This window comes from Vidua macroura, chromosome 7 (genome assembly GCF_024509145.1).
Source record: "Vidua macroura isolate BioBank_ID:100142 chromosome 7, ASM2450914v1, whole genome shotgun sequence".
Lineage (NCBI taxonomy): Eukaryota > Metazoa > Chordata > Aves > Passeriformes > Viduidae > Vidua > Vidua macroura.
In genome coordinates this window covers 27759326-27778709 of record NC_071577.1, presented here as the reverse complement: position 1 = coordinate 27778709, position 19384 = coordinate 27759326, and positions in this window count along the sequence as shown.

Sequence of the window (19384 nt, the reverse complement as noted above, 5' to 3'; positions counted from 1 at the left end):
AGGAGTGGTGCACTGCTTGCAGCTGACTGGGCTGCAATAAAAAATTAATCAAGTAGCAGTCTCTTTCCTGCTATACTTCACAGTCCCTGGCAAGGCCACTTGTTTTCAGATACTCATTCCTTGAGCACATTAGGATATGCTCGGGCTCTGCTGCAATGTGTAAAATAAAAAGCCTTTCTAGGAACTTATTTGCAGATGTGTTGGTTGTCCTTCTGGGGCTGTGTGCTTAGGGACAACTAGAGAAGCAAGCCTATGCTCTGGATGTCAGAAAGGTGTTACAGGATTTTTCACCCAAAATTGCTACAGGCAGAATTCCAATGCTTGAATGACTGAGCATGACTTTAAGTTCCCACCATAATGTGGTGGGAAAGAAAACTTCAAAGCCAGAAGCTCAGCTGAATTGATTTGATTAGGAAATACTTCTTTCAGGCTTTGGTGCCTTGTAGGTGACCTTAAACTTGACTCAGGTAATCAATTTAGACCTCACTGGTGGCTTCTGCTGTTTCTTTTATATGTACGTGGTGAACCTACACCCCTTTTTGTCAGAAGCTATTCAAAAGATGAACATGCTGAAGATTATGAGTCATTATGTTTTCCTATCTATAAATGTAAGAGAAGCACTTTCAAAAGACACTCTAACCTTCTCTATGCCCTTCTATCAAGATTTTCAAATTATTTTGCAAGTATCACTAGGAAGCAGTGGCATGAAACCATGATATTCTTATTTAGTTAAAACACCTTTAGCAGAGTGAAGGCTTCAGAACATGGACCATTAATTTTATGTAATATCTCTGACATTTTATGACTTGGTGATGAGGTTTCAGTTTGCCTTCCTGCAGGTGTATTTAGATTTGTGAACTATTTGTATATCCTGCTGTGTATTTGTGCACACACCTGAAGTGTGTATGTGAGCATCCATGTGCACACATGTTCACAACACCTCCACTAGAATGTTCAGCAGGTTTTAAAAAATATGGTACTTCAAGAAACATTTCTCATCTTCATTTAACGTCAGTATTTTTCAAATCCCATTTGTAAAACACCCTCTCTTCTTTGCTTGTACCTCTTAATTCCCCTGTCCACCTAATACTGTCTTTATAAATTGTACATATGTTTTAATATGTCTACCTTCTGGTGTATTCCCAGGACTCCTGTCTGTGCTTTATAGCAGAGATTGCTATTTGGTCTGTGTTATCTAAGGACTCAGGTCTGTGCTGCAGGAGAGAATGCAGTTCTCTTAAGAAGTGCATGCTGGTGTTGGCTGAGATCACCACTGTCTTAGAGAATGAAGAGAAAATAATGTTGTAGAGTTGATTAGTAAAACTGAAAAATAATTTTTCAGTGTAAGGAGGTTCTTGTTAGAGGAAGTGCTACCAGAAAAGAACTTTTTATTCTGAAGATTTTTCAGCTGAGCGCTGTAATGGTTCTGTTAATTGAAATTTAGTGGAACAAAGACTATTTTGCTTGAAATTTAAGAATAAGATAAGTTTCAAAAGTTTGGATGCAGTGTTTAATGAATTTGTTTAGCTTGCTGTAAACAGAGATTTCCATTTTCCTCTTGTTGTGAATGTGCATGCACACATGTTATATATAACACACTGCTTTTGGTGTTTTATCTTTTGCATGGGTCACCCAAACTTCTGCATGCCAGCTCATTTGTATACAAAGTCTGGCTATGGCTGGAAACCCAGCCCTTTGACTGCAGTGCCTCACATCTGTAACTTACAGGAGTCCAGAGGCTTTTTCAGCCAAAGGCGTGTAAGTTCACTGCACACAATTGCATCAGCTACATCCACAAAAGAATGGAAGGCATGTTTATGATGATTTGCTGTAAATAAACATGGTTTTATTGCTATGTTGCAGTTTTGTAGACAACATAGCAGAATGCATTTGTTGTGTTGTTATTAAAAGGGTGAAAACAAGCCACTATTCTGCTGCTATATTCCTTTGTTTTTTCTTCCTTTTTTGTGGAAAACAGTTACAAAAACTTGAAAATTCTTGAGCAAGCTCTAAGATGAAGTGGGGTCTTACATACAATAATACAGCAGAAATCATTACCTTATAATACTTGCATTTGTACCACTGTCACACCAGCATAAGAAATGTATGACTCCTATAGTTGTAAAAAATACAATTAATTCAGCCAAACTTGCAACAAATAATTACCTTTTTAACAATTTGAATGAGGTGAGAAAATCTTAGCATCCCCAGACTCAAACCCTGATATTATCATCAATGGCTTTCTCAATAATTTTTCACATAAGAAAATAGATTGGAGGATTAAACATTCAAGTTACAACAATTCAATCAGAATAATTTATTTATGAGTCATTTTTCAAAACTCTCAGTATATATTTTCCCATCTCTTTCCTTGCATATACTTTGAGCCTTCTGATATTGTAAACACTGCATGTATTATCATTGGTGCCAAGGAATTTGAAGTGACTTAATAAAGGAATTGGAAATATCTTTCATTTTACCTCTCAAAAAAAGTTGCACACTATTTAAAATGCATGTTAATTATATGTGAAGAGAATCAAAAGTTGACATGTTCATACAGTGAGAATGTGTGCCTATTTCAGGATGTCTGAATTCATATCAACTATTCTCTTGTGGTTTAAGTTTATTGCAATGAATATCCATATTAGGCCTCTCAAACCATCATCTATCTTTTTGCCTGTCAAAAACCTCTCCTGATTATCTACCAATCTTTTTCTTGATGTCCTTGGGCGACAAGAACAAATAATGGTATTAAAAAAACCCTTTGATGCCTGAGCTAGTTCTACCCTCTTCAGGCCAAAGTCTAGCAGTCACTGTAAATCCTTCAGGGTCAGATTCCTGCTCTGCCTGCTCTGTGGATCACCTGCCTTCCATGGATGATGAGTGGGTTCTCTCCATTACACTGTCAATTGATTTATTTCTGTTGTAACCACATTCACATCCTCAATTCCTGATATGTTGTAAACTTTACAAGTCTATCCCTAATCGTACAGTTCTGGGTCAAACCAATCTTCAGAAACAGGGAAAGGAAGGAGCTGTCTCTCAGGAATGGGTTTATGGATATGTCCCTGGAAAGTAGCACTAATGGCAGTGATTTCTATCCTCACCTACTCTGTGTTCCTGTTGCCACATATCCTTTCCAATTGTGCCACAGCAACTTTGTATGGGACTGGGCAGAAAAGTAAACAATATAAATGATCTGACATAAAGTTAAACCTTAAAAAAAACTGATGAGTATTTTTAATGTGGATAACAGTTTGAAACTAGTTCCTTGCCAGCCTTTAAAAAATCTGTTTAATATGTATACAACAGCATAAAAAATGGGTGCTGCAGGGGTGAGAATAGGTGTGCATAAAGTTGGAGAGGAGGCAGCACAGGATGGGTGCCAAGCACTTTTATGAAAAATGTCCTTGGAATCTTGACTGCACATAAAAAGAAATAAAGTACAGCCCTCTGCAAATGCCTTTAAAAAGGTGTCACTAAACACACAAAGAAAGAAGGAAACTAGATGAGGAGAAGAAACTTGAACAAGGTGAGGGGCTATGGATCACAAAAGTTTCATGGTGCAAAAGAAACTTTTCAATTGAGGTCTTGTTTTGCTTTCCTCATTTCTAGACTTCTAAGTTTATGAACTGATTTCTGTATTGATCCCATTTTTAAAGAATATTCAGCATCTCTTCCAAGTTATGCATTTAATTGTAATTCTGAGAACATCAATAAAGAAGTACTGGGATATTGCAACAGATCAATTTCCACCTACTTGTCACACATGAATGAAAGCAGTGTCCCATTGTTGCTGTGCTGATAGGGGGTTCTTCCTCCAGAGCCTTTCCAGAGACTTGTTAAGCATTTTGCTCCTTGTCTTAGTGCAGCATTCTCAAGATTCAGGTCATACCTGTCCTTTATATGCAGTACTTTGAATTTGCATTGCATATATACAAATATACATATATGAAATTGTGTATTTAGAGAGATCTCTCTAAATGAATGCATTATATAGGAAGTTATGAAACTGCCCCTGCTTTAAGCAGGGTGGAGTATGTTGAGATGACATCCAGTGCTAGATTTGAAACTAAATTAGTTTACTTAGAGAATGATTTTGTTTGAAATATACGTATTTGTATGATACACATTAAAAATATAAACACAGACACACCTTTATATCTGCATTAGGACTGTAGCTGTTTGAAAATACCCAGTGCCCAAAATGAACTAGAATCTTGCAATTCAAAGCAGTACAAGGGGATGATATCATAAGTGTCTATTCACCTCACAGCTGAGGTCTTCATTAAACACACTCACACAGATTTTAACACATAGTTATATTAGTCTGAAGAGACATGTTGCAGTCTAGTGCTTCCTTATTTAAAAGGTTTCCAGTGACTTTTCTGTTTGATTTCTTTGAATGCTTGCTACCTGCCCTCACCCAGCTCTCTTTTAGATCTTCAGCTGATAGATATTTAGCAAGGAGAAATGAATGAGAACAAGAACTGCTTAAGTTGATAATGACTGCATTGATCACAGCAGCTGAATAACATATTTACAGGTGTTCAGGCATTGACAGTTCCTTGCCTTTGTATGAAACCATAGTGCTTATGGACAAGTAAGTTTTGAACTATTGGTTCTTGATTCAGATTTCATTTCCCACGAGCACCAAACTGGCATATCCCTATTCATTGTAACAGATGTTTTCCATGTTTACTTCTGTGTATAAGGGGCCAATCCATCCTTTGTGATTTTTATGTCTGCCATATATTAATGTGTGCTGTATCTAGCTTTTCATTTTCTTTATCCTTTGCTCTCTGGGTTTACGAGTTACATCTCTGCATAAAATGTCATCATACAACATTGTGCTTTAAAAAGCCTGTTACTTATTAAGAGTGTGAGCTTATCCTCCTGGAGACATTTTATTTTCCCACCAGGAAAATGAAAATGTCATTGAGGTCTAACCAGACCCCTGAGCTTTTCAGGCAGAAGAAAATTGTTTTTAGGATTCCCTGCAGGAGCCGTCAGCCTTTGTGCACATACCGTATGTCTGAAGTAAAATTTTCCCCTCATTTATCTCCCTCCTCTCTACCTAATGTAGCAATGACACAATATTGCACCTTAAGGTTCCCAGTTCCTCTGTATTACTTTGCTTGTTGAAAGATGTGACACTGGAGCTATGTAATTATCCTGGCAGGAGTCATCTCTACATTTTAAGCTGCTGCTCTAAGAGCTAACTTGCAACTTGAGGCACAGCCCTGAGCAAGGGGTGATGCATAAAATGTTCCCATTTCCCATCCTTAGAGTAACTCAGAGGCAGTTTGGAAATGTACCAACATTTGCCCACTCTGCCCTATTTAGATAATATCTGGTTCTCTACAACCACCTGCATTGGGGTTCAGATCCCTTTCAGGACTCTACCACTGACTCTTTTCCTTCTTCATGCTGTGAAAGACTGGAAGTGGAATTACTTTCAAGACTGACTTCACCCACCATCCTCAAGGTTATTCTTCAAGTCTCTGATCTTAAGATACCTTGCTTCAAGTTCTGCCGTCCTCTGGCAGGAAGGAAGCATTTGATACTTCACTACTGAGCTTTGGTCGTACTTCCATGCTCTTGAGGCAGGAAATGGCCAGAGAGGAAACTGTCCCATCCTCTAGATGATATTCTATAATTGAATACTACCCTTGCTGCAGCTAAAATAAAAAATACACGATGCTTTCAAAGGTTATTGTGAAAGCTGTGGAGCTTGAAAATGCACAGTTCATCTTTGGAATCTTCTCTATCATGGGTCAGAAGACATGACTTAGAGAGGAAAGACAAACGAGGGGACACAACAGGGAGAGAAAGCTCTCAGCGAGAAGAATGCTCACAAGGACCAGGAGAAAGCGGAATGAGATGACCGAGGTGAGACTGACAGCGAGCCTAAATAATGAATTATTTTGCTGTCTCTGAGATAAGATGTTCACTGCAGTGAGAGATCTCATGGCAACACCAGCATGCCCGGGTTTGTCAACCAAAGAGGAAGAAGTGCTGCTGTGGTCCTGCCCAATCACTTAGCAGTATTTAAAGCTTTTTCAAAAACACTAAAGAAGGGATAACTCAGAATTGCTGTATATGCATTGGGGCTTCCTGTTCTTCATGGTTGAAAATGAAGTGGAACCAATGGGCACTGTAAGTCAGTTGGTCCCATCTACAGCTGAGTGGTTCTTCTGAGAACCTCTGCCACAAAGGCTGACAACATTTCACTTTATGAAGACATTTCACTTTATCATGGGAATGGAGAAATGACTCACAGGCATCTTTCTTCAACACTGCTGAGAACCTATCTCATAGTGAGTATTAATTTCAAAAGTAAAAGATGATGAAAACCACCAGAGTTAGAGCTAGTAGAAGTTCTGGGATGAACTCTTATTTTAAATTTAAAACTGCATTTTATAGTCACTTCTCCATAGAAAAGTTTGGTTCTTTGTATTTCCTGATTTAATTCAATGAATTATCTCTACATGAATTATGTTTTCTGCTTGCTTTTTTGTGTGGGTGTGCAGAAAGATTAAAAATGGTTTAAGAAATTCTTCCTGCTGACATTTCCAACAGATTTTCATGCTATTTTTGAGTAATTCTCATCTGTGCATTTTGTACGTTGCATATATATTTATCAGCAATTGTATTTTGAAACTAAATTTTTTTTTTGCTTAAGACTGGAGTGAAACTAAATTGAAGCTTAAATTCAAGTTATTAATCTTATCCACCAGAACAGTTAATGAGATGTTTTCTAGCAAAGGTGTGAGAATTTGTTGAGTCATCCTTGCCTTCCGGGTGTCTTTCCAAACTAGAGGCTGGTTTTTAGAGCATCTCCTCGAAATCCAGGAATGCAGAGCTTGCTCCAAGAATCCATCTTGGAGCAAGCAGACAGACATAGGTTTCTGGATTATTGCACATGAATTTAGGGTTTAGGAAGACCTGGTAACCTGGGTCAAACAAGAACTGCAAGCCGATTTTGGATCCTCAGAAAAGCATTAATTCCACTGAGCATCTGTAACTCTTGCAGGGTATATATGCCGGTTTCCTGAATAAGCATTTTCAAATTTGTTTATATTTATTCAAAAATAAGTTGAATAATAATTTTAGTAAGAATAACAAAACCCTCAGAAGCTGAGTGAAGCTTGCTCTATTGGGATTAATTCAGAGTTACACTATCACATACATCATTCAAGTGCATTGCAAAATTGGAGGAACAACATGAAGATTCAAGATTTTTTCTTTCTTTCTAATTCATTAGTAAGAACAATGAGCATTAATAGTTATCAAATAATTCTCTATTTTCAACTTCTTCCAGACTGAAACAAAGTCAGACTTTAGTGGACAGAGCCAATTGTTTGTGAAGCAGAAAAGGTAGGTCAGGTCATTCACGAAAGCAATGAACAGTTTAGTAGTTTATATTTTCCAAAGATTAAATTTATTTAGGAACATCTAATGTCTCCACCACTTTTCCTTTCAAGTTTACAACCCGAAGACACCCGAAGAGTTATCTAAGCTCACAAATACTTTATTTCATGTGTATTTAACATAAAATTTGGAAAGAAGTAGGTCTGTTTTGTATTTCTCTTTTGAGGGTATCTGTGTATTGTAACTTAAGCATAATTTTCCTAAAGGACTTTATGCAGCCTCACAACACAGTGTTGCTCCTTGGATTGTTTTCCTTTTTTCTTCATGTGGATTCAGGCGAATCTGAATCATCACGAGCATTGTACAGATGCCCACTTGATATAAACAGTAGTTCCAAACTGATAGGGTTTCTTATGGATTTGGATAAACAGATTAGGCTTTCAACATCAGGGAGCAAATGGATCAAAAGACAGTAGCCTAAAACACAGTGAAAACATCATTGCTTCATGAGCTATGTGAAAATCAAAACCTTCAAAATCTACTACAGCTGAAGACAAAATTCCCAGAGACAAACATAAAGAGAAGGACAACATGGCTCAAGTAGAATTTCTAAAATTTCTACTTTCTGACAGAAAGTAGAATTGGTAAATACTAGTCAAGAGCTTTCTGGAAGCTTTCTTTAAGCAGTGATCCCAACTTTCAACAATGCTGAACAAACAGCGCAGAGAGATGGTGTTGGATTATGCCCTTGCTGTTGGCTTCAGCTGAAGATTTAAAATTCTTATGGGAGACCGGTAATGAAGAATTCGCTCCGGCAATTTGTCACCTATGAGTGACAGGTTAAAGACCAATACAAAAACTAATTAAAAGATCACAGGAAAGCTTTTATTTGATGCATCTCAAATCAAATGTAAAGAGTGTATGTAGTCAATAACAAGGGATTAAAGCAACGTTTGGAATGTGGAAGATGATTATGAGCAGCTGAAGGAGCATCTTGAAGCAGAAATCCATTCCAGGGAGAGAGAAATAAAGTCATTTAAATAACACAGAAATGTATGGGATTGTACACAGAAACTGTTTAAAACTATCTGGCAAAACAACTGAAGCAACAAATAGTTTGGCTTCTGCAGACAACTGAAGGTTTCTTGGAACTATAAAGTAGGTATCTTGCCCAATATGATACAAGAAGACAGGAAGATAAAACCATCTGAGCAAGAAATTCATGAAAATTTAGAGAACGACTGTGAGCTTTACAGATTGGAAATGTAACAGCAAAATTCTAGGGAATATGACATGAAAATTTGACATATGTCATATTCAGGAAGAAAATCTGATACTAATTAAAAATTATCCTCTTAATTTAGTTACAGTGTTCAGGTTTTCATCCTGTTTTGAATCAGGAATATTTTTTTAGTAAGGAGCTGGCAAAGCTAAGGGAGTTTTACTCATTTTCCAGCCTTATAAGTTCCAACTGGTGTCTGATGTTCTTCATACTGAGGCCTAGAGCAGCATCCAAATAGTTCTAATGTCCTCTTCCTTGCCTGTTAGAACCATGGCTGATTTTACACCTGTAAATACTGTAAAAGTGTGATTATTTTAAACAGAAATATTATCTTTTAATTTCATATTAATTTTGGATCCCAAATCAAATATTAGGAAGATGAAAAATGAGGGGTTTCAGTGACTCATAACCTCAGAAAGGAGTCTTGTCTAACGATGTAAAAGAACACTTTAATGTAGTTCAGAGAGGGTAAAGAAGAGGAAATTATCTACTTGAACTGGCAGAGTAATTAAAGGCTTTAATAAGGGAAGATAAAGATAACAGGTAAATAGTTCTGAGGTGGGTCAAGTAGACACACACAAAGAGAATTTTTTTTAGCATATTGGTGGAAAAATATTAAAACTTGAGAAAGACATTTACATCTGTTGCTAATAAAGTAGTTATTATTAATACATTCAAGGAGAAATGTTCAATAAATATTTGGTTTAGTATCTGGGAAAAGGGCAAGGTACTTCAACAGTGAAAATAATAAAACAACTCCCACTCCACTAGCAATTAAGAACTTCAAAATAAAGCAAATTTTCTTTGTGAGAAAAGTATGTTTTCAAATATTAATTCCCTTGGGAAATTCAGAGGGTTTTTTTAAAAATATCCTTATCTAGCTACTAACTTTGATCCCTGAAGCAAAATCCTGGGAGGGAATGATTAACTGTGGATTGTTAGTCTACCAGCAAACCTAAGTAAAGTAAAATAATGGAAAACGGATGCAGTATTCAATTAAAAAATAATTAAGGCCAAGAAATATAATCAATAGCAATGTTATTTTATGGAAAATAAATATCAAACAATTTTTTTTCTGATGACTCTAGAAGTTGGAGGAGTAATCGAAAAGATGAACTACTCTTTAACTTTTCTCAAACATTTGATTAAATACTGCAAAATATCCTGGAAAAAGAAAGTAGAACTGTATCATGTTAAAAGGGCAGATATTGAATTAATTAACGATTGGCTGATTGAATTGTCTCACTGCTGGAAGTGGCAGTTCACCTGATGTTATTTTGTCATTTCGTCAGTAAGTTGCATGTAATATTATTGCTGCTAAAACTGCGAGCTGAGGTGAAGGGTGGTAGATATGATGGAAAATATGGACTAGATTAAAATATATTTTAAAAAATCAGAGTTTCACATCTTGTTTCCATGGCTAGAAGCCATTCTGTGGAGACTGTGGAAAGGTAAGCATTTCTGACAGTGCTGAGATAATATGTGCTTTCAGTTTATAAGCTGGGAAGTGGTAAATATAAGAAGGTTATTTTAAAATTTAAGTATCATACAAAAAATATCATACCATGCCTATTTCTCATCATATTTTTAGTTGATTGTTTCAAAACTGGAGCAGATAGAGGTAAGGGAAAATGTCAAACAACTTTGTGGACCTCGAGTTAGCATCAGGTTCAGAGTACAGCCTTTCTACAGAGGGTGCCCAGCATCAATGGGAATGAGTGGATAGAGGCAGGATGGTAACTGGAAGGTGTAATGCAAAATGCACCTTGGGTATCATGATTGGATATAGAAACTTACTTTTAACCGTGTAAAAATCTGAAGCCCAGGCTTCTGCCATTTCTGTAGGTTCTTCCCCATAGACAATGGGAAGGAATTGCCACCTTTTGAAGATGATTTGTGAATCTGTTTGATATTTTAAGTTAGGCTTGCATTATGTTCTTCGTATACTTCATGCTTCATGGGTCACAGAGAGCCTGGGTAACTAGATGTTTAGGATATTAGGAGGTAAAATTACATAGAAAGAATTTCACCTTAGTTCTTCTCTTGAGTATGAGAAAGCACAAGACTAAAGCCTATCATATGTGCTGAATTTATGCCAAAACTGGCTGAGGAATAATCGGTATTAGTTCTGCATGCAGTTGTAGCCCTGTCTAAGAACCTAAAGAAAAAGATCCCTTTCCAGTGGATGCACAGCTTTTGGATGGGTTAATGTCCAGATGTTTGAGGGGAGGGAACTTGCTGTGAGCATCCATGCAGCCAAATACTAAACAATACACCTTCCTCATTCACACTCTTCAAACACTGCACATTCAGGCAGATCTTTGCAGAATTCTCCACTATGCCAGAAATTAAACTATGATGCCATAAAATGCCTTTGCCATCTGTGAGTGAATAAGTCATAATGAAGTTTACTTCCCCAATATGTGCCTGTTGGTTACTTTTGTACAGTAGCAATACACTCTGAAATTATGCCAGTTTATTTTAATTACTCCAGCTTATTATTCAGACCACTCTCTGAAGGAAGGCAATTATCTGCAGATACAAATGCAATATTGTAGTAGATGAACCGTCTGTGATTAGAACAGTAAGAACAATATTAATCATACTATGAGATATTACAATTTCTACATTCTTGGATCAAGAGGAGAGACAAAATTAAATTTATTTCAGTATAAATATGTCATCTTTATTCAGTAAATAGATAGGAGATCTCTTGTTTTTAAAATCACCATGGATTAAAATGAATTTTTTTTCCTAACATGCAAATTTTTGTCTTAACACTGATCAGAAATTGTTTGGAGGCACCTTTTCTGGCAAGTATAAGAGCAACTTCATTGGAGCTACCTCAATATTTGTTACTGTCGTATGTACATTCTCTTCCAAGAAAAGGAATATATGTGCATGGTTGTGAGGGATTTTTCTATACCTATTTAATAAAACAATGTGATCCACTGTTATTTATGAATTTATTCTGTTGAGAATGGAACAAATCCTCCCTTTGCAGAAAGAGAAACAGTAGAGATGAAAAGAAAGCCAAACCAAGCTTTTGAGTGTTCCCTGAGTGCTTCAGATCTGTATACTCCAAGAATATTTATTGATGACTTAGTAGGCTGGAGAGAATTCCTGGAAAAGAGGGACAGAAAATTAAAATTTGAGATCTCACCATTTCATGTGTCCAAATGTGCCAATTATGCATTAAAAATTTATAGCACAAATTATTTCTTCTTATGAATCAAATTAATACTTGCCCCCTCAGGCAATAAGACATATCAAATGTTATCCTTTCTTCAACTGATAGGAAATCATGTCTAGATATGAAGGGGTCTTATTTTACCTCCTGATTAAGTGAATCTTATATATAATGAGGTACAGAAGTAAACATAAAATTAGAAACAAAAGTCTAGAAGCAAAAAAGAAAAATAATTTCTTTATGTTATTACACTTAAGCACTTCATCCACCTTAGGTCATGTTAGTGACATGGCTGAGCTTAGAAGACTGTTCCAGGAGTCCTTTAAAAAAAATGTACTGATTTGTGTCTAATAATTAAAAAAAAAAAAAAAAAATAGAAGACAGTCTACTACAATTTGGGAATATTGTTTTCAAGTGTGTATTGCATACACACTCTGCACCTTGGGAAGCTGATGCAGCACGGTAAATTTGGGTTGGGCATATATTTGTGTTAATAAAATGTGGAATAAAAAGCATATGCCCCCATCAGTAGGACTCTTTTTGTCAAATACTTGCCAAAGTTAATCAGACTGGAGGAGCAATTTAGATGAAAACCCTACATGTCAGAGTGTTGGAAGGGATAAATAAACTGTCCAAATCAATTTAATATCTTAATCCTTCGACTGTTGTGAAGATTTCCAAGGCCTTTTTTTCAAAAGCTTTACAGAACGAGGGAATGGATGACAGGGGACTGCTGGTGGCAGGAGCAGCAGTGGCACTGGTTTTACTGCTGCTCTCTGTTGGTGTAGGGCTCTTGGTGCCATACTGTGCATTGTACTGGCACGTGTGAGGCCAGAACCTGACTGCTGTGAAATCAAGGAGAGGATTAAAGTAACTGTCAAACAGGATGTCCCACCTGGAAAGAATAATTATGGTATCTGGTATTTGAGATCATTATCGATGTTTTTTTGTTTCATTACCATGGGTTCATGGCCCTGATATCACAGATAATGTCTATTTATCTTTACTTTCTCTCTTTTTTCTTTTTTTTTTCTTTTCTTTTTTTTTTGGGGGGGGGAAATTTTATTTTTGTTACTTCAGTGCTGTTGAAAGTAAAGTAACATTTTATTCCTTTTGCTAATATCCTCAGATAATTAGGGGGTTACATTAGACTACTGTGAGTTCCTGTAGTTTTATGTGGTTATGATCAACCTTAGCAAAATGAAAATTGTGCTTGCAGGTGAAACAACATCTAAAAGAAGCCACTGGAAAGGATAAAGAAAGTAATTTAACTGACTAATTAAGAGCCCAATCTGTGTCTGATGGGACAATACTTACATCAGAAGCACTTAGCCTTTCTGGGTTTGTCCACTTAAGAGTACATTATGACATATTCAACATAGAATTATATACTCCAGGGAATTTATTCAGCTGAAGTACCCACATTTCTTATATCTTCAAGGAACATGACCCTCATTACACCCTTTGAGTATATAATTATCTTGGAAAAGCTACACACCTTGGTGCATTTTATGATCTCCTTGAAATGTTGTATTTACTCTTTTCTTCTAAAGCCCCAGGCAGACAAAAAGTTAGAAACAGAATGATTAAGGTGTCTTGTTACAAACATAGGGATTTGAGTTTCAGCATGCTAGAACTTATGTGAAGAGCTTCCTCCAGCTGGCAATGTTTTAAATGAGAATTTGATCTCCTTTCTCAGGGAAATAGTTAACATTAGGTCTAATGGGGTGATCTGACTTCTTGGATAGGGTCAACCCACAAAAGAAATTGTCTAGCTTCTACCACAATAACCCAGAAAACTACTTGAGCTTCCAGGAGACTTTTAACCTCGTGTTCACTCAGAGTGAAATCATCAACAAATGTATTATCCAAATTTATCTGATCCCATCCACAGCTGTTAAAAGACAATGAAGGTGCTTTCTAATATATTGAGGGGACAGGGGTTGATCAAGCCCTTGCAGGTTTTACTTGTGTCATCCTCTATATTTTTTTTTTGAGAGAGCTGTATTTGTGTTCCCCTATAAAAAGATATTCTTCAGACATCGTTATCCAAAATTTTAATCTGTTTGTAGTATCATTCACAGGTATTTTTTTCTAACAACTAACAACTCAGAAATTAATGTGTGCTTCGGTGTTCTGCTGGGCAATGATATGGATTGCTCTGTCAGACATTAAACAAATAAAATTTTCACTTGCCACAACACCAGGAAAAAAATCCAGTAATTTCCATCATTCAGCTTTTCTCTATGGGTAAAGCCATATCACCTTAAAACATAAGAACAGGAGAATTTGCTCAGATAAAAGACCCATCTGTGACTGGTACAAGTGAAACCAATGAAGATACAGTACTAGAGCAAACATTTCTCAGAATATTCTCCTGCTCCCCAAGAATGTTCAGCTTAGCTGTGTTTGACAATCCTCTATAGATTTCAGATCCATGAAGGTGGATGCATTCAACAGAACGACTACTGCACATTGCTACCAGTGGGACTTCTTCTTTGCACCCAGTGCTAGGGCTATTTTTTTTCTTTTTTCTTCTCAGTTCAGAAGCATCAAACTAGCACACAAACACTATCACAAGATCTCAGGTAAGTCGTTATTTCCTAGCAAGGAGGGCAAAACACAACAAGGGAAAACTGTACTCTTACTTTTGCTCTACATTTGGATTTCTTTTCTGCTTTGTGTTATGTTCAAAGGTTATATTCATTTCCTCTAGCTGTAAATCTATCATGACTTGTATTTAAATGAATACAGTTTTTTTCTGTGCTCATTTGAGGAACTGGAAAACTTCACAGAAGAGTTGTATAAATTGCACACTTGTGCCACACTAACTACAGAGACTTCATAGAATCATTCCAGATTTACAACAGGTGGGCACAGAAATAATGTGATTCAATCTCCCACAATTATTTTCATGCCATTTGGATTTACTAGTTGTTAAACAGAGGTATCTAATACATATTTACTTTCTACTATTCATGTGCTACTCTTACCAGCACATTTACAGTCAGTCACAATAGGATTTTTGTTGTTAAACTAGTTGCCAATTGTGATTTATGAAAGTGAAGTCGTTAACATGTAATGGTAGAACATTAAATCGTTCAGGTTTAGTTCAGTGCTTTTAATCTTTTTAAGTAACTCTCATTCTTGTTTTTTTCTTTCATTCTGTAAATATCAGGTTTGTGTTGTGTGCTGATTGACAACAAGTGAGCGAGGGGCTATGTGGGGCTGGGCTGATGGCTGGAATTAAAGCACAACATGTCTTTTGCACTTTGCAATTAACTCCTTTTAATTGTTGTAGGATCTTGTATGCTTTTCTCCTATTTCTAAATCTACCCACGTTTTGTAGCTATTTCGTCTTTGCAGTAAGAGAATGAGTTAGTGGAGTTTCTGTGATTGACATGGAGGGTATATGTCTATCAGAGAGTGGCAGGAATTATTAATTGTCATGATAACCCAATCAAGGTGATCCATCTCCCAAAGAGATGTGCTCTACCTGTTGCGCTCTGATGTGAGATTAAAAGTAAGCACTGACAGCTCTATGATTTAACTTCTTTTTAAAAATTACATTGAGGGACTCATTTTTTATTTTCTTACAAATAATTTCTGGTTGTTTACTCAGTATATCTCTAGCATCTGAAAGTAGTATTATTCCAGGGTCAGTCTCAGGTGTATTATATTGGTCTGTCTAGTTCATGCCAAACTGTAGGTCCAAGCCAGAATTTTTATTTCTGCTGGTAGCTGTGGCTAAGGCTGGATGTCTTCCTGAGTCAGGAGTCAGGGCCTTACTGCCACATCCTTTTTCAGATTGTCCTGTTTATTTGTTTCTTATTGTCTTGTCACTTTGTAATTTTTTTTTATTTCACTTTATCATGTCTATATTGATATTTTCTTTCTGGGAATTTCCACCTACTCTATGTGTAAATGTACTTTCCCACATCTCATTACCTGCATTTGGCCAAGGTGAAGCCTGTGTTGATCCCTGCTCATTTTTCTAAACTCTTTCTCCCACTGTATAATTTTTCCTTTCTCAATGGTTTTTGCAAAACATCTCAATTCAGTTGGATCCATAGACTTTAATTAATGTCCTATTTGTGTCGTCTTCAAGATCATTAATAATGCAGTTAAGTAGAAGCAGGCCTAAGACCAGTCTCTTTCTTCCTGCTGAATAGAATGTCTCATCTTAATGTGTGATTATTTATTCTTACCTCCTGTTTATGATCCTTTAGCCAGTTCTCAGTCAACATGACATCGTTCCTTTCTGAGCCGTGATATGAATGGCTGTGATTCAAATTTTAAACAATTCCTGGAAGAAAAGAAAACAAAAGCTAATAAAAATATGCATAAACATTGCTACTGCTTGTTTTATAGCAGGCTTGTGTAAGTGTTATAAAAGAAGTTTATTATCAGTTTTTGTAAGTAGTCTTCTGTATTGAGGTCCTGTCTCTAGAGTTGTTACACTGGATTCATGCCCTTGTAATGAAAGCAGTGGTGAAGCTGGTACAAATAAACAGAACTGCTCCTGGCAAATGTAAAGCAAACCTGAGTCAAGAGCCAAAAGCACAGCTGGTATTATATGTTATAGCTCTACTGAAATTAATAATTTTAAGTCATTATTTTTACATTGGGATAATTAAGCATTGGAATGACGCAGTATGGCATTTGGAAGATTTTTATTTGTGTATCTTTTCATCAGGATGAGGTATGTTATTTGCATATATTTTCTTAACATGTAGCTCAACTAAAAAATATGGGTCGAGTGGAAATCGCAGAATCACAGGATACCATGTTAAAAGGAGAACTTAAGCATATTTGGTTCAAACTTTCTTGGCAAAAGCATGGTCTAGACAAGATGTCCCAGCACCCTGTGCAAGTGAATCTTAAAAGTGCCCAATGACAGGGAATCTGCCACTTCCCTGGGGAGATTATTCCAATGGCTGACTGTTCTCATAGTGAAAAATTCTCTTCTTGTGTCTAATCAGAATCCTCTCAGGAATAATTTGCACCCTCTGCCACTCACCTTCACCATGTGACTCCTTGTAAAACATTAGTCTACATCTTCTTCCTAGCCACCCTTTAAGCAGTGGAATATGGTGATATTGTTTTTCTTAAGCCTTTTTTCTCAAGGCTGAATAAACCCAGTTCTCTCATCTTTTTCTCACATGACAGCTTCCCAGTCTCTTGGTCACCTTTGTGATTTTGCCCTGGACCTTCTCCAGCCTGTCCAGCCTTACAAATCCATAAGGGCCTTCAGCTCATACTCTGCAAGTAGTTTACCTTGTAAACTGTTGAGTTTATGTTTGATACCAAATAATGTTTATATGCAAAATCTTCTTCATGTATAGAATACATGCACATAAGTACATTTTTCTTACATTCCTGTATTTCTTTTCCAAGATTATTTAGATCGATAAGTAGTACAAGCAGTATAATAAGTAAGCCCACATGGGGAATAATATGACACAGTCTTTTCTTTGCTAGCTTCTCTCAATCTTGGGGAATCACACTTCAAAACACTGCTTCAGCCATTGCATATTTATTGAAACAGAACAAAATTTGGGTACCATTTCAGATTTGTTTACAACTACAAGCACAACAGAGTCATTCTTTGTCCCTGGGGTACAGCAATGGAGAAGATTAATGGGATTGTTCTCCCCAAGAAAACCTGACATCAAAAGGCTAAAAACTGGCTGTCCTAAAAAAGGTCAAAGTGGAAGACAATTTAGAGACTTAGCAGAGCAGAGCACCTAAGTCAGTTCATATGAAATTACCTGTTTGACTCTAAACCCAGTTTATTAGTGCAGTGCTGCACCTGGCCTGCTAAGCCCTGAGGGATGCAGTTGTCCTGTTTGTGGATTTTAATGGACTCTTCTTATACCCTTAATCCCAGGATTACAAAACTAGAGCTTTCTTTTTATTTATACCATTTAGCAGCACAGCTCTACCAAAAATGCCCTCTCAACTGATTAAGGTAAAGTAGCCTTTGTCCTGGGATGGAGCAGAACCTGCCTAGGAAGATGTGCTTTGCTGTGCCTATCACAGCTGTGGGAATACCTCACTTCTTGGACAATGTAAACTGCACGTCACAGTGCGGGCCAAGAGGAGTCTCTGCTCAGTTTTCCAAAATCACAGCCAGGCCCAGAAAGAGCGTGGTTGTGACTGTCACCATTAATGCCTGCAGAGATTTGTTTGTCCTGAATTTTTAATATTGGGGGGTTATTTGTACATTAATTAGAAGTGCAGGTCTGTGCTCACAGCATAGCAAGGGCTGCTTTGAACCCATCAAGTTTTTCCTTCACAGCTTTGCAGCATCCCAGTAATACTGGGGGTGGGTTTCTTTTTCTCTTTTTTTCTTGTAATGTAGGATGAAAAATGATGAGGTAACTTGCCAGCCTTTATGCAACTGGCAGATGGGTTATATTAATATCATAAGAACATATTGTTCCCAATGACTGCTTAAAAGGAGAAATGCTATATCAGGCCTAGATTCAGCAAAGTTCCAAGGAACGTGCCTGTATTTATTCCTCCTTAGCAAAGAAATAATACGTTAGGTACGTATCTGATTTAATTGAAATAGACATTTTCACTGCTTTACCTCTGGGCTGAGCCATTAGCAACGTATGAAAAGTTGCCTCGTGCCAGTATTTTGGTTCTGATTGTTTAATAACATTCTCTGACCCATCATGACCAAGTGTTACAAACAGCTTTCCTAGAGTAACTACAACAACACTGTGTTGACATTTGAGTACACGAAGGATTGTAAATAAGAGCCAGGACTTGTCAGGATGTGGAAGACAATTTCAGTTGCTGAACTGGGCTCTAAAGTATGTCTGTAAGAAATCCAATAAGGCTGAATATTTCATACATTGAGATCCTGACTCACTGTGAACATCATCTTGATTCTGTTGATTATAAATAGTCATTGTATAGATGCCATTTCTGCATACTGTCCCTCCACACTTCACATTAAGGAGAGGGTTGTAAGTAGTCAAACCTTAAATTTAAATTCAGAATAGACATTTTGGTATGCAGTTAATGAACAGTCTGACACATAAGTAGCTTTTGCATAATTACTGTACTATATAGGCACCTCTGGTATTTTCTACAGGTACAGTTATATTCATATATATGGACTAAAAGCTCTAAGATACCTGTAACATGCCTTGATAATCTATTGTTACTGCAGACACTCATTTTTAATGCTCAGAGAGACTCAGAATTCTGCAGATGTTGAAACTGCTTCTTATTCTCTTGACAGGGATCTGAAGAATATTTCTCCTTCTCTTCAAGCACCTTGCTCCAAACAGAGCAAGCAAGATTTCTTCTTTCATCTAAAAACCATACAGCCAACAGGGAAAGAACAAAAGGGAATATTCCTGATTAGATTGTATCTTCCTTAGCACTCCTTCCACTTGTGCAGCAGCAACAATACTTCTAAGCTTTGAACAAACTGCATTAAAATTAAAGCCATTTCATTCAAAAACCTGTTCCATTTCAACAGCTCTGGTCAGGACACAGATAATAAAGGGCTGGGGGAA